The 16,333-nt window shown below is 40.3% G+C and overlaps 1 pseudogene; it reads left to right on the forward strand.

The window, feature by feature from the left end:
* The first annotated feature begins 385 nt into the window (after positions 1-385).
* On the forward strand, positions 386-2,296 carry LOC118830531 (annotated as a pseudogene).
* The last annotated feature ends 14,037 nt before the right edge of the window (positions 2,297-16,333 follow it).

Genomic DNA, 16,333 nt, shown 5'->3' on the forward strand with positions numbered 1-16,333 from the left:
TGCTATCTCCCCATCATAGGTCACTGTTCTCCCTGAACCTCAATCCCTTTCCCAGACACACACACACACACACACACACACACACACACAAGAGCACTCACTCTTCATACTGCTTGCTTCAGGGGTCAATTTTGGTACTTGGCCTGGAAGAAAATTCCTATTTATGGTACTATGAATGTTCATCTAATGTATCATTTTGTAGATTCTGAATTTTTATTTGAAATCAAGTTCTCTAAACAAGGATTAAAATCTTAGCAAAGCTTTTGTCTCAGTCTCTGCCAGCAAACAGCTGCTTGTGGATGCCGTGATCTCCATTGCCACCAACACTGCCTGGGCGTCTGCTGATGGATCTGCAGCCTCTGCTTCCCAGTCCCATGCCAGCACCATGGTGAAGCTTGGGAAAGCTGCTAAAAATCAGGGTGAGTCAAAGAAAATGGCTCCTCCCCCAAAGGAGATAGAAGACAGTGAGAATGAAGACATGTCAAAAGAAAATACTGGAGAAGAGATTGTGGGCCCTCAGAGTGGCAAGATGGCTATGGCTACACCAGCAAAGAAGGTACCCCTAGCCAAAAAAGGAATTGTTGCTGCCACAAGTGCCAAGAAAGCAGTCGTGACTCCTGGTAAGAAGCCTGTGGCCCCAGCCAAGGAAGTGACTACACCAGACAAGAAGGGAGCCACTCCGGACAAAGCAGCACACAACCCAAAAAGGGGGAGGGGCAAAATGGGAAGAACACCAAGAAAGAGGACAGTGGATCTGAAAAGAGGGCAGCAAAGATGAGGAGTATGAAGAATATGAGCCCCTCGAAGCCACAAAAATGGGAACAGCTCTAGCCAAACAAACAAGACTCTGAGGATGAGGAGGAAGCGGATGAGGAGAAAAATGACAGTGATAAGGATGAAGACTATGAGGATAACTTGGAAAAAGAAGCTGTGGCTACAGCACCTGCCAAGGGAAGGCTGCTTCTGGGAAAGCTGGGAAAGCCAAGGAATCAGAGGAGAAGTAAGAAGATGACGATAAGGAGGAAGCAGATAAGGAAGAGGAAGAAGTGTGCATCAAAGAAGCACCAGGAAAGAGGCAAAAGGAAATGGGGCAAACAGAAAAACTGAAATTGGAAACTAAAACATCTACCAATTTCAGTTTCTTGGCTGGTAATCTGGACTTCAATACAACCACTTCTGAGCTAAAAAAAAAACTGGCATCATGGACTTCTTTGCAAAGAGAGAGAGAGAGAGAGAGAGAGAGAGAGAGAGCTTACCATACCATCGTGGATGTACTCATTGGCACCATCAGGAAGTTTGGCTACATGGAATTTGAATCTGCCGAAGATATGGAAAAGGCTTTGGAACTCAATGGTTCCAAAGTGCATGGCTCTAGAATGAAGCTGGAAAAAGGAAAAGAGAACAAGAAAGATCAAGACACAAGAACACTTTTTGTCAAGAATCTGCCATTATAAAGTAATTCAGAAGGAGCTCAAGGAAGTGTTTAAAGATGCTAGTGAGGTCAGACTGGTCTACATCAAGGAAGAGACACCCAAATACATTGCCTACATTGAATTTAAGACAGAAACAAACATGGGCAAGGCTTTGGAAGAGAAACAAGGGACTAAGCTTGATGGTCAGGTTCTCATCATGGACTACCCAGGGGAGAAAAGTGAAGGACAAGAAAACTCAAGAGACAGAAAGAATAATCTCTGGAGCAGGAACAACAACAAGCCAGAAGACTCTGGTGCTGAATAACCTTGTCCATAATGCTACCAAAGAAAGTCTGCAGGAAGTGTTTGAGAAGACGACATCTAGCAGCTTGCCCCGGAACAACAAAGGCTGACCTAAAAAATACATATTCATTGAACTTGCCTCTATGGAAGATGCAAAAGAAGCTTTAAATTCTTGTAACGAAATAGAAATTGAAGGCAGAGTCATCTAGCTGGAAGCTTAAGGAGCAGAAGAAAGCTAATGCAACACTAAGGAAAGCCTTACAAAATGTTGTTCATCAAAGGTCTGTCGAAAGATGCAACAGAAGAAACACTGAAAGATTCCCTTCATGGCTCTGCGGGTGCCAGGATAGCCACAGACTGGGAGAGAGTCTTCTAAAGGATTTGGTTTTGTAGATTTCAACTCACAAGAAGACGCTAAAACCGAGAAGGAGGCCGTGGAAGATGGGGAGATGGATGGAAACAAAGTAACTCGGGACTGGACCAAACCCAGTGGCTTCAGCGGCCAAGTAAGACATAGAGGAGGTGAAGGGGGCTATGGTGGCAGAGGCCAAGGAAACTTTGGAGGTCCAGGTGGTTTCTGAAGCCATAAGGGAAGAAGACAAAGTTTGACTAGCTTCTGCCCATTCTCTTTTCCCTTGCCATTTGAGTGGACTCTGGGGGTTTTATCCTGATGTCTAATCATTGACAGAACCTTCTGAGGACATTCCAAGACAAACATGCAGGCTAGAGACCATCTTGGAAAAACCTGGATGACATTTCAAAGAGAGAGCATACTGGTTTTGATTGGATGGATGTTCCATATAAACTTTTTGCAGAGATGGGTGATAGATGTGGGAGTTAACCTATTTGTCTATGAATTGTCTCGAGATTGTAATGTTATGCTCTATGCACAAAACCAATTTTTCCCTACAAATATCTTTAGTGGTTTTTTTTTTTCATTTTTATATCTTTTTTTTTTTGGCTGCAAAGAAAAAAGGCACATGTTTTCTCAGCAGCCTGTCTTAGGACACATTAAAAGGGCTTAACCTGGAAAAAAAAATCTTAGTCATTCAGATTCCACCAATTTGGAGATTCAGTGGCTGAAATAAGAATGGCTCCTATTTGTACAGTGTTTTTCAGTTTACAAAACATTTTCCTTACTACAGCCATGTGATGTTGAGATCATATGGTTATTATCATTCCTATTTTATGAATTACCTCATACTATCAATCAAATAATTAACAAGTATGTATTAAGCACTTACTACGTGCTTTATATACAGTAACTGCTTAATAAGTGTACCTTGTTGGAGAGAGAAAGACAAAAAATAAAGTCTCTACCCTCAAGAAACATGAATTCTATCAAGGAAATAAAAGGTACACAAATAAATAAATACAAGGTAATTGAGAAACATTAGACAGAATAATTCAATCTGACCCATAGGTCAGCCCCCCAAAAAACTTTTCCTCCCAACTCCCCCCAATAAACAACATTCCTTTGAATCAGTGGGCCTGGGTTCAAATCAGTTCCGACATTTCTTCAGGTGTCACTCTGCAAAGTCATTTTGTCTCTCAGAGACTCAGTTGTCTCATTTGTAAAATGAGGACTTTAGTTGCAGGAGAAACTATTATTTGGAAAAGGAGCCTGTTTTTAGGCATATCCAAACCTTTTCCATGGTAAGGTCATTCCTCTCCCTACCCCTCCACTAAAAAGACAAAACCAAGCCTAACATTACTGGCCAGTTTCTTCCCTATACTGTACTCCCAAATTAGGTGTATCAGACAGTCAAAATTAAATTATCCCCAAATAATGGAGGGAAGTAGAAATTACTGCATCGCATCCAACATTTTACAAAAGCATTGGCGATAGCCGCAGCTGAAGGAGATTCTGACTCTCTCCTGCTGAGTCACTAGGGACAACCCTTAATTCTATAGGGGGATGGTAAATTCCAGTTGGGCTCACATCCCTACATCCCTTGTTTCTAGTTTTTCTTCCAAGATCCACACCAGAACTTTAGAGTTGAAAGGGACCTTAGAGTTGGATCTAGTCCAACACCTTCATTTTTCAGAGAAAACTGATGTCCACAATTCATTAGTGATTTGCCCCCGGATTACCTTGTTTATTAGTGACCAAGTAGAAACTAGCATCAAGGTCTCCTCTCCAATGCAAATCTTTCCACACCATCATCTTCCCATTCTGCCTGCCTCTTTAGTTTTTCTGCAAACACAGCTGTGGTTAGACTCCCACAATCTAAGTGGTATGAGGATATTTTCCGTTTGCCTCTGATACTATCTGACCCAGACTCTTCTGCTCCACTTTTGATTCCCTAAACCCCCACAAGGATCTGTTATTTTTTTTTTTTTCAAACCATAGCTCTGGCTCACACTCCATCTCTGTCCATAGGCTATTACCTCCTATCCTTTGGGGTGAGAATTAGTGAAAGACTTCACCGTACATATAAAAAGAATTTCAAGCTGGACTAGGCTGGTCTCATCTGTTCTAAGTTGGACCAGCCTGGGGTCCAAATTCTTCTCTAGACTTGGCTACACAATGGTCTGCAATGGACTGGGCTGAGTCAATCTGGACTCTGGGGTATTCTTCCAAATAGGCTGAGCCAGACTGGGCTGGACTCTGGATAGACACTACCTTTCACTCTGGGCTAAGCCTTTTTTCTCAGATCTACTGGTCTGGTCTGTGGACTCTTCTTTAGACTGGGCTAGGTCTTGGATTGGATCTGGAATATTATCTAGGCTGGACTTGGCTGAGCTGGGCTAGTTTGAGGATAACTTTAACTATCCTCACGGCCAGAATGGGTTGTGAATTGTCTTTTAGGTTGGTCTGGGCACTGGGCCCCAGTCCGTTTTCTAACCTGGGATGGAGCCAGAGTAAGAATTTATGCTATTCTCTAGACTGGTTTGGGCAAAGCTAGATTAAACTGGGTTCTAGGCTAGGCTTTGCATTATTCTCTAGATTGGGCTTGACTAGATTTGTCTCTGGTCTGAACTGTGGGATATTCTCTAGGCTGAGATAAACGCTGGTTTTAGCTCTGGGCTGGGCCACAAATTACTCTTTAGACTAGGATGCGTCCTGGGTTGTGCTCTAACATATTCTCTGGATTGGTTTGGACCAAGTTAGAGTAGGCTGGACTTGGAGTTAGTCTCTAGATTGGATTTAGCTAAATTGGGCTCTGGGCTAATTTCTAGTCTGGTCTTTGGTGGTCTTTTGAACCAGTTCCAGGCTGGCTTAAACTCCCTACATTTCTAAGCTGCCTCTTTAATTCCAAGTGAAGTTTCCTAAGTATGATTGAACAGGCCATTAGATCAAATAGCTTATTAGGATACAGAGTGATGGAAGAACCTCTGAGGATTGAACACTCAAAGAAGTTAATGGATGAATAGAGGCAGAGTCAGCTTAGCATGAGAGAGTAAAATATACAAAGAGGTCCAGGAACACCAGCAGATGGTAATGGAGAAGTCACAATCAAATGCTAATGTAGGCAGAAAAGAGGAATGTGTGTTTCTGGGTGTGGCTGCATGCCTGTAACTGCCTGCGTACTTGGACTGCAGATATTGTGAGTATGAGTTTCTACGTATGGTTGTACTGCATATGTTCACACCAAGGCCTCATGACAGTTGGCATGATTCCTGCAAAGAGCCCAGGATCGTCACCAAGACAGGTGTTCACTCAGGGCACCATGCCCTTTGTTACTGCCACCTTTAATCCTGGGCGATTTCCCACCTGGCTTCTATATGGTAGGTCTGGGAAATCTTCTGTCACATAGAGTGTGTCATAACATCTTGGGGTTCCTTGCTTCCTCTCTGCCAGTTTCTTATCCCTGGGTGGATAGTCAAGCTCAGCGTGTTCCACATGATAAGATACAAGTTTTTATACTTAACAGGAAAAAAATCTCCCATTGGCATAGCATGGTACAAAACTTAGCCATAAATTCCTCTCATTTTATCTCTAGGACAATGCTGTAAAGTAGGTAGTACAGCATATCACCCCCATTTTACAGATGAGGAAAAAGAGACCAAAAAGAGACCAAAAGAGACCAAATAAGAGATTTGCTCAAGTTCCCACTACCACTAGGAAGCAGAGCCTGGATTCAAACCAAAGGCTTCTGATTCCAAGTGGAGGAATCTTTCCCCACTATTGTGCTGGCCTCTAAGCTAGGCTGGGTTTCTAATCTGCCTCTTAATTGCAAGTGAAGTTTCTTAAGTAAGATCAAATAGGCCATTTAATTGGATTGCTCATACATACACATGCACATTCGTCCTTATTCATTCATTTCAACAACCATTTATTAAGCATCTGCTGTGTGTGAGACTGTCTTAGGAGCTAGGAAAGATAGAGAGATGAGTCAGACACAACCCCTGGCCTCAAGTACTTAATGCCTAGTAGAGGAGCCAAGACTTGGTGGCTACAAAAGCTATGACCCCAGGCAGTATATATAAGCATACAGCACATACAAGTATATGTATATGTGTTTGGGGAGCAGAGGGTGTCCATGGGCCTGGGTTAAGATGCTATTCCCAAACCTATTATTCCATAAGGAGAGGCTTCTAGGTCACAAGGAAGTCTCCCATTAAAACTATTGAGTGGCTCCTCTAATATCCTCACCCAAACATCACCTACCCCCATCAAAGCTCTCCAAAAGTGAAATGGACTGCATCATGAGGTGGTGAATTCCCCATTCTCTTTCAAAGTGAAAGCCGGATGGCCTCCTTGGAGACACTGATTCCTGATTCAGGTAGAGATTGGGTCAGATAACCTCTGAGCTCTTATTTCATTCAGAGATTCTGTGATCTCCAGCTCACAGTTATAAAAATCAGGTCTACCCAAGAAGCCAGACAGAAAAGGCCTAACGGTACATTCAGAGACCCTTAGTTTAACCACAGATTGAGCCCCTCTGAGCCACCCTGAGTGCCTCCATGATAATCTTCCTAAAAACACTTTTGCCGCATCATTCTCCTACTCAGAAATGTTAAAGCTTCACATCCCCTGAAGGACAGAGTCCAAAATCCTTATCCTCCTAATGAATGAAGAACCCTATACAATATGGCTCAATTCTGGCTTTCTAGCCTTTTCTTCCTTACAAAGTAGATTGAGCTATCTTTCCTACTGAAGTACCAAATACATATCTACCTCTATGACTCTCTCCTCTAGGAGAGAGGGATGTTTATCCCTGACCTTTCCAGGGATCTGTCTCTTCTCAGAAGAGGAAGAAAAGGGAATAAGCATTTCTATTGTATCTACTATGTGTTAGGCATTGTGCCAAGCACTTTTTATAATTATTATGTCTTGATCTTCACAACAACCCTGTGAGGTATAGATACTATTATTATCCCCATTTCACAATTAAGGAAACTAAGACAATAAAGAGGTCAAGTGACTTGCCCAGGGTCACACAGCTAGTAAGTGTGTGAGACTCGATTTAAACTCAGGTCTTCCTGGCTCCAGGCCCAGCTCTTTATCCACTGCACCATCAGATACCTCTAATAATCTAATAGCAACCTCTTGGACATTCTATACCTATTATAAAACCTACCACTTTTTAATTAGACAGTTTTGTGTTGTTTGGGGTGGGGGGTGTTGTGAAAAGATCCCCAAAGTCAGAGAGATCTTAGTCTCAGCTTTGCCACTAACTGCAGAGAGAGGTAATTAGCCTTAGGTCACATCAACTGTGACATTGGTCAAGTCACTTCATTTCTCTGGGCCTTTGTTTACACATTTGTTAAACATGGATGGCAAGAGAATATACTTCCTGTCTGTTAGAAAGAAGGGGAAGAAGGATTTTCAGTGAAGAAAGGGAAGAAGTAGAAACAATAGTGTAGAAGATTGGCAGGGTTTTACAACTGTGAAGAAAACCAGAGATTGACTTTCTTGGAGGGGAAATTGGGGAGAATTCAAACTCTAAGGAGGTAAAGGAAATTGGGTTGTGTCTTCTGAGGTAAGAATATGGTAAGGAGGAGAATGACAGCTCTGGAGTTGAGGAGAGGTTCTGCATGGAAGATGAGCCAGGAGCGATCTTTGAAAGGTCCTGGTAAACCAGGGAGGGGCTACTGAACTGGTTACAGAGCTGTAACTATGGTAGGGTGTCCAGGGCTTTGTTCCAGGGCACCAACAATACTTGGACTTTTTCATAACCAAAGAAACAACTGAATTTAGCACCTGGTTGGGAACAATAATTAACTTAGGAAACTACCAAACACCCCTCAGAGACTGTATCCCAGTTCACTTCCCTCATATTTCTACCTATTTCTGCTCCCACTCGCCTGATCAACTGAGCTTGTTTGAAAAAGTGTATTTGAAGGCAAGTGATGTGCTTGCCCTGGGTGTGTTTTCTGCCTTTTGCCCTGGTCGCCAAAATTGCTAGTAATAGCTCTGAAATATCCTAATTTTCACAAAAGGAAGAAAATAGAATCTGTAAACCACAAACCGATGAGCTTCACATTGATACCTGGTGAAACTCTAGGATCCATTATTAAAGGGATAGGGAGTAAACATCTCAAAGCTAAGAGTACATTATGCTGGGGATCTGATATCTAAGATATAGAGAGATTTATAATTCTTTCAAGGGTTTCTGTTGTTGTTCATTCTTTTAATATTGTGTGTAAATTGTTCTGGTTCTGGTCTCTTCACTCTGCATTGGTTCATATAAGTTTCTCCAGGTTTCACTGAAACTCTCTTGTATCAACTTGTACAATAGTGTTCCATTACATTCATCTACCATAGTCTATTTAGCCATTCCCCAATTGACTGTACTTTCTTAGTTTCCAGTTCTTTGCCACTCATATATCCAAATCCTTTGAGCTAAAGATCCCACTGCTAGGCATATGCAAGGAAATGAGTGATAAAAAGAAGTCCCAGATACACAATAAAATTATATGGCAGCACTTTTTGTAATGGCAAATAACTGAAAATAAACTAGGTGCTCATTGTTGTATGTCCTTCGTTCTTGAAGAGGATCATGACATCAGCAAGGTGATTCCATCACTCGCAACTGGACCTAAGTGAGACAGGGCTGTGCAAAGTCACCAGCCTCACTTTCTCCTCCAGAGCCACCTGGGACCGGTGGCAGTATATAGACCAGGATGACTGGAGATGGCCCCCAGTTTCCCACTAAATGGGGAATAACCAAAAAATTGTGTACCTAAATGTACTGCACCACAAAACACAATGAATATGATGAATACAGAGAAACCTGGGAAGATCCACATGAGCTGATACATAAATGGAGCCAGGAAAACAATATAAGCAATGACAATAATCATATCACTGGGAAGAATGACTATAAAACAACAGAAACTGAATGCTACAAAATGATGACCTCGTTTAGCTCCAAAGAAAAGAAATAAGAACGTCCCTTCCTCCCTTTTTTGCTGAGCTGGGGGAATGTAAGCATGAAACTCTATTTAAGAAATGGGACTTCCTTGGGTTTTTGCTTCTTGTTTCTCTTTTGTTATTCTTTATTCTAATGTGGGGCTCAGGAAATTACTGCCTGAGGGCCAAAATCAGCCTACTGCCAGTTTTTGTGTTTCTTGAGTTAAGAATGGTTTTTACATTTTAAACTACGATCAAACTTTATTTGATAATGTAAAAAAAACATTTTTAGTTCCCTGGATTTGGACCAAAGGCCATAGTCTGCCATCCTCCCTTCTAAGACATAGCTGTTTGAGAGGAGGAGGTGATTTATTGGGAAACTCAGGCAATGTAGAAACAAAAGATATCAATTTTTTAAATATAAAAGAAAAATAATCACATGAAAGACTGTTTTAAATCACTAATAATAAAAGAAATGCAAATGAAAATAACTGAGGTTTTATCTCCTGCCCAGCAAATTAGCAAAGATAATAAAAGATGTGACTAGTCATTCTTTGAGGAGCTGAGGAAAGACAGGCACACTAAATACATTGTTAGTAGAATTATAAATTGGTCCATTCACTCTGCAAAGAAAATTGAAATTATGTCGAGTAACTCAGAGGTCCATAGCCTTTAACCCAGAGTTAGCACTCACAGGCATATATCCCAAAGATTTGAATGCTCAAAAAAAAGAAAAGAAAAGAAAGAAAAAACAGAAAGGAAAGAAGGAAGGAAGAAAGAAGGAAGGAAGGAAGGAAGGAATGAAAGTTCAATGCACATCAAAATATTTATAATACTGTATATTTTTGGTAGTAGCAAAGAACTGGGAAAAAAGTAGATGCTGATTGATTAGAGAATGGCTAAAGAAATAAAATGTGGTACATTAATGTAATGAAATGCTACAATGCTATAAGAAATGATAAATATGATGAATACAGAGAGAAGCATGGGAACATACATGAATTGACTTAAACCAAATTAAGCAGTTTCATTAGGAAAACAATATATGCAATAACTACAGGGATATAAGTAAGATGAAGAACAACAAAACAACTGATTCTAAATGCTATAAAATTATAATGAGCAGCCTTGGCCCTAAATAAGTGACATGAAAATGCAACTCCTTTCTTTCTCTGCAGAGATGGGAGAGTCCAATGACTGTAGAACACTAGAAATAAATGCAAACTTGGTTCATATGTCAATTTTAATGAATTTATTTTTTTCCCTCTTTTATTCTTTGCTATTATCTATGGTTCTTTGGGAAGAAGAAGGGATATTCCTGGAAAGGTAGGTGATACAAAAACAAAATATATACTTTTACATTTTTAAATTCATATTTTTATGTTTGTATTTTAACTTAAAAATAAAGTCATGCTTTACTAATCTCAATTCCTTTTTTTTTTTTTTTTGAAAAGGTGATAAGACTGGAGGAGACAGCAATATGGCACAGTGGATAGAGTGCTAGGACCTGGAGTCAGGAAGAATCATCTTAATGAGTTCAAATCTGGCCTCAGACACTTACTAGATGTGTGACCCTGGGCAAGTCACTTAACGCTGTTTGCCTCAGTTTCCTCATCTATGAAATTAGCTTGAGAAAGAAATGGCAAACCACTCCAGCATCTTTGGCAAGAAAACCACAAATGGGGTCACAGAGTCAGACGTGATTGAAATGACTGAACAAGAAGAAGACTGGAAGTTTAGGGAGATGTTGTAGGTGTAGTTTACCTAGATTTCAGCAAAACATTTGACTAATTCTACCATGCTACATTCTAAATAGAAAGATGTAAGTTAGACAACAACACAGGTATGCCAATCCAAGTCTAGTTGAATGGCCAGACCCAAAGAATAATCATTAATGACCTAATGGCTACTTGGAAGGAAGTCTCTAATGAGATTTCTGCTTGACTGTAAGCTATTGTACATTTTTATCAATGATTTTTTGGGGGAAAGGCAGAAATAGCATATTTATCAAATTTACAGATGACGCAAAGGTAGGAGGGATAATTAGCATATTGAATGACACAGTATCCAAAAGAGATCTTCACAGGCTAGAATGTTAGGCTAATTCTATTATGACAGAATTAATATAGAATATATTGTTGTGAGGATCAGATGAGATAACCATTGTCAAAAGCACTTTGTACAATGCCTGGCACATAGTAGACACTCTGTAAGTGCTTATTTCCATTTCCCTTCCCACTCTTGATCAGCACAGAAGCTTTGGCTAGCTGTTTCTGGCCTAGGCTTGTTTCTTCCTTCTTAGGCAGCTGGGTGGCTCCCTGCTCCCAGGGTGTCACCATAGCAGTGCCAGGCTGAGTGTGGACCCTTGATCAGCTTGGCCCACTTTACCTCAGATTTCCTCAATCAGTCCATCTACCATCCTTGGCCTCTCCAACAGCAGGGATTGCACCTATGTGCTACCTGGCCCAGATCTTTGGTTGTTTGTTTTTCTATCAGCTGTCTGTATAGCTGGCTGTCAAATCCTTATCAGGAATATTGGATATAAAGATTTTCCCATAGTTGATAGCTTCCCTTCTCATGTTAGATGAATTAATTTTGTTTCTGTAAATTTTCAATTTCACATAAGCGTAGAAATTAGTAAGGATAAATGTAAAGTTTTACATAGGTTCATTGGGCTCAAAAGTTAACTTCACAAGCACAAGATAGGGGAAGAAGAGAAGGCTTAGAGGGGTTAGGATAGCTATCTTCAAGTATTTACAGGTCTCTCTTGGAGAAGAGGGATTAAACTTGTTCTGCTTGGCTCCAAGGGAAGAATGGGTAGAAACTTCAAAGAAACAGATTTAGAAGCCATGTTAGGAAACTTCTAACATTTGGGGTTATCCAAAAGTGGATGAGGTCTTTGTTGTTGCTGGAGGTCTTTGGGCAGAAATGGAATGACCACTTGTCAATTAGGGTGCAGAGGGAATTCTTATCCCATTGTGGGTTGAACTGAATTCTGCTTTCTTTTTTTCTTTCTTTTAAATTAATTTATATATTTTTAGTTTACAACATTCAGTTCCACAAACTTTTGAGTTCCAAATTTTCTCCCCCTCCCTCTGCTCCTCCCTTACCCCCCTCCCCAAGATGGCATGCAATCCGATATAGGCTGTACATATATATTCACATTAAACATATTTTCACATTAGTCTTGTTGCAAAGAAGAATCATAACCAAGCAGAAACAAAACAAAAGAGAGATATCAAATGGTTTGCTTCAATCTGCATTCAGACTCTGTAATTCTTTCTCTGGATGTGGATAGATTTTTTCATCATGAGTCTTTTGGAGTTGTCTTAGAACCTTGCATTGCTGAGAAGAGTCAAGTCTATCAAAGTTAGTCATCGCACAGTGTGGCTGTCACTGTGTACAATGTTCTCCTGGTTCTGCTCCCCTCACTCAGCATCATGTAGGTCTTCCCAGGTTATCATGAAGTCTGTATCTTCCTCATTTCTTTAGCACAATAGTATTCCACTACATTCATATACCACAACTTGTTCAGCCATTCCCCAACTGATGGGCATCCCTTCCATTTCCAATTATTTGCTGTCACAAAAAGAGCTGCTATAAATATTTTTGAACATGTGGGTCCTTTTCCCATTTATATAATCTCTTTGGAATACAGCCCTAGAAGTGGTATGGCTGGGTTGAATTCCCCTTTCTAACCCTGAGATTTTGTAATTTTGTGATTCTTTCTCCAATTGCTGCTATCATAGCAATATCATAAGGATCAAAATGTGTAACAGATGTAAAAGTGGTTTGTGAATCATAAAGGATTAATAACTATAAGCATGATGATAAGAATGATGACAGGAAAGTAGGTGCTAAATAAACAGCTGACTTGTGGATCTGTTTACAGAAACAGAAGAGACTATGATAGCAATAAAGAACCAGATCATTGCCACTAGAAATTACAGAATGGTTATCCTTAAGGAGCTCACATGTATTGATGGATGCGGATCACGAAGGAAACGGCAGAAAATGCCCAACATATCACTGCAAGCAGTAAGATATAGCCTAGAAAGACACAATAGGGTGATCAGAACTAGACACTCGAGGCTTGCTGTCTCTTTATAATCAGATGACAAATTCCCATGTCACAAATAAAGATGTGAAATATCCTTGAGAATTCCACAAATAAGCTGTAGTAGAACTAAAACATTGTCATAGAACACACCATAATATCAGTGAGAACAAAGAGCCATAGAAATTTAAGAACAAATTGTTTTAAATAGATGTCACACTACAGAATACTTATGATCTAGAAACTACAGGGAACAGAAAGCTTTCAAAATATAGAGACTTAATGGAAGAAATAAAAACATATATATGGGAACAGGATGACCTCCAGATCATCCCTGGCATTTTTTCTGCTATTGAAGTTGTCCCAAGATGATTTCAGTGAGCCTACAGAAAATAAGCTTACATTCTAATATTTGTATTCAATTAGAAAAAGCCCAATAGTCTTCTCACACCGGGAGAGTCTTCTCCCCTGCTTCCCCTTCCTCAGATTGCTTGGTTCTTCCTTTTTAAGAAAGGATCCCCAGACTAGCCATATTCACTCATTTATTCCTTTCCAGGTCTGGTTCCTGGTTCTCCATATTTCTTTCTCTATCATACCTCCAAAAATATTTCTCCTCTACTTTTTAGCTTCCTTTTATGTGTTGTCTTTCTTCATTAGAATATGAATTCCCGGAGTGCAGGGTCTGTCTTTCTTTTGACTTCTATTTGTATCCCCAGCACTTCAGCCCAGTGCCTAGCATATAATAAGTGTTTAATAAATGCTTATTAACTAGCTAATATCAAATAATAATAGCAAGATAGAGAGATGTTCCAGGGCTGTTTCTATCTGAACTCCATCCAACAAAATGAGACCATAATAAAAATAGTCAATTGACTATATGTTTCCCTAGGTGAGAATTTCACTTGTCTCTCCTATAGTACCATCAAGAATAGGTCTAGATATCCACAGAAGCTCGATTAATCTTTGTGGAGTGGTGGATTTTTAACAATATTAACAAAGATGACTGCACTCCTGACTCTGGAAGCTCACTCCAGCCCCGGACTTCATACCTTGGAAGTTACTTTCCACTCCTGTGGCCTCTCCTTTTGATTGGTTTCACTTAGAAGCTCCATTTTAAGGAGGATACCCAGACTTCCCATGTCTTAATTCCTCTCCAGGCTACCCTGCTGTCTCTCCTCCCAGACTGCCTTCTTCCCCCACCCTTTTTAGTTCCCTTTTATGCTTTATTTTTCCCTTTAGAATGTAAGCTCCTCAAGGGCAGGAACTTTCTGCTTCTATTTGTATTCCCATTACTTCTCATTTTTCAGTCATTTTCAGTCACTTCCAACTTTTTGTAATCCCATTTGGGGTTTTCTTGGCAGAGATACTGGAGTGATTTGCCATTTCCTTCTCCAGTTCATTTTACAGATGAGGAAACTGAGACAAGTGAATTGTGAATTGTACAGGGTCACACAGCTAGTATCTGAGAACTCAGATCTTCCTGACTCCAGTTCCAGCATCTTATCCACTGTACTACCTAGCTGCCTATGTCAAAAAACCAAAACAAAACAAAAACCCGTTTTCTTTCTTCTAAGGCCAAACTCTTCTTTCTCCCTCTAAAACAAGCTGGTGGCTTGATGCCAGCACAGCCACCCACCCCAGAATCAGGTAGTTCACACATGTGTCATCTTGGCACACTGATGCAATCATTTCTTAGTACTGACATGTGGCCAGAGTGAGCAAATTGCATGCCCACCACAGGCAAATATTTCTTTTTGCTCAGGGGGCTTGGAGAGAACCTGGGGAAAGAGTATCTTAGCATCCAAATACTGAACATGTGACCTGCACAGAGCCTAGGTATCCACTGACAGAAATCAACTACAAATGGAAATGAATTATTTATTCTCTGAATTCAATTATGACTTTCCCAAATAGAATCTTACAGGCTCAGGGAACATGAAGGAAGGCCCCAGAAAACCACAACGGAGGTATTACGGGTAATGATAAAAGAATAAAATAAACAGTGATTTTTTTTTATGGGGCAGCATCTTCTTTTGAAGACCTCTGATACTGTTAGGATTTATGAGACATAGTGTTGCTCAGTAGAGGGAACACTAACTAGGGAGAGCATCAGCAGACTTAGGTTTTCAACCTGAGTGATTTGCTGAGTGACTTTGGAAAAGTCTTTCACCCCCTCTCTGAATGTTTTCTCATCTGTACAATGGAATAAGAACTCTTGTCATAGAGTTGTGAGGGGCAAATGAGAGACAGATATGAAAATGATTTGTAGCCATTAGCTACTAGACACAAGAGAAGCCAACAAGGATATTTAAATGATTATTATGTAACAGTAAATACAAACTGTCTCCTTTTTTTGCCCTGGTACATTCTATGTGCCAGGAACCGGGCTGAAGTGCTGGGAATACAAATAGAAGCAGAAAGTTCCTGCCCTTGAGGAGCTTACATTCTAAAGGGGAAAATAAAGTCTTCTTCCTTCCTCTAAGACAGAGCTGTCCAACCTTAGGTTATCTTAGGGCCACATTAAAATAAAATAATTATTCAAAGTCCACACTCAGAATAAAACATACAGTACACTAATAGAAAGTTGGGGAGACTGCATCATCAATACAATAGGTGATGGTACGAAGTACTAAAGCAAACACAAAACAAGAAAGCAACAACACAACAGTATAAAGGTAGGTGCATACTGACTAGTCTGCAGACAGAACACATCCCACAGATCAATTGAGAATTCCATGGGCTATGTTCCATCTGTAATACTGCTTAAAAACACCAAAGAAAATTAACATCAATGAGATTATTTATTAGTGATGGAATTAAAAATCTAATATGCATTCCATGCAAATTATTATTTTATTTTTTTGCTTGTGAAAATTAAAACCCACAGGCAGGACGCATAAAATCTTACTGCGGGACATATTTTGGACAGCCCGGCTCTAAGAAATAATTCTACATAGAGGTAAGGGAGTGTGCGGGCCTGGCCAATAGAAGATCCATTCTCCAAGTGTGTACAGTGCTCTACCTTGCTGCCAATCCACACAGGGCACTCAGTAGAACCTGCTTTTCCCCTTTTTCCCTCATACCGCACAGAAAAATAAGACGAATTTGAGATGAAGAAGATGAGGAGAAAGCTGTGGGTCTGAGTGGTGAAAAGGATGAGAAGAAAGAGCTAGAGAAGGACGAGCTGAGTGAGGGAGCTGAAGAGAGCTAAGGAGTCTCCCTCTCAATCTGCCCACAAGCAGATCTGAGCTGCTCCCA

The sequence above is a fragment of the Trichosurus vulpecula genome, chromosome 9, assembly GCF_011100635.1.
Source record: "Trichosurus vulpecula isolate mTriVul1 chromosome 9, mTriVul1.pri, whole genome shotgun sequence".
Lineage (NCBI taxonomy): Eukaryota > Metazoa > Chordata > Mammalia > Diprotodontia > Phalangeridae > Trichosurus > Trichosurus vulpecula.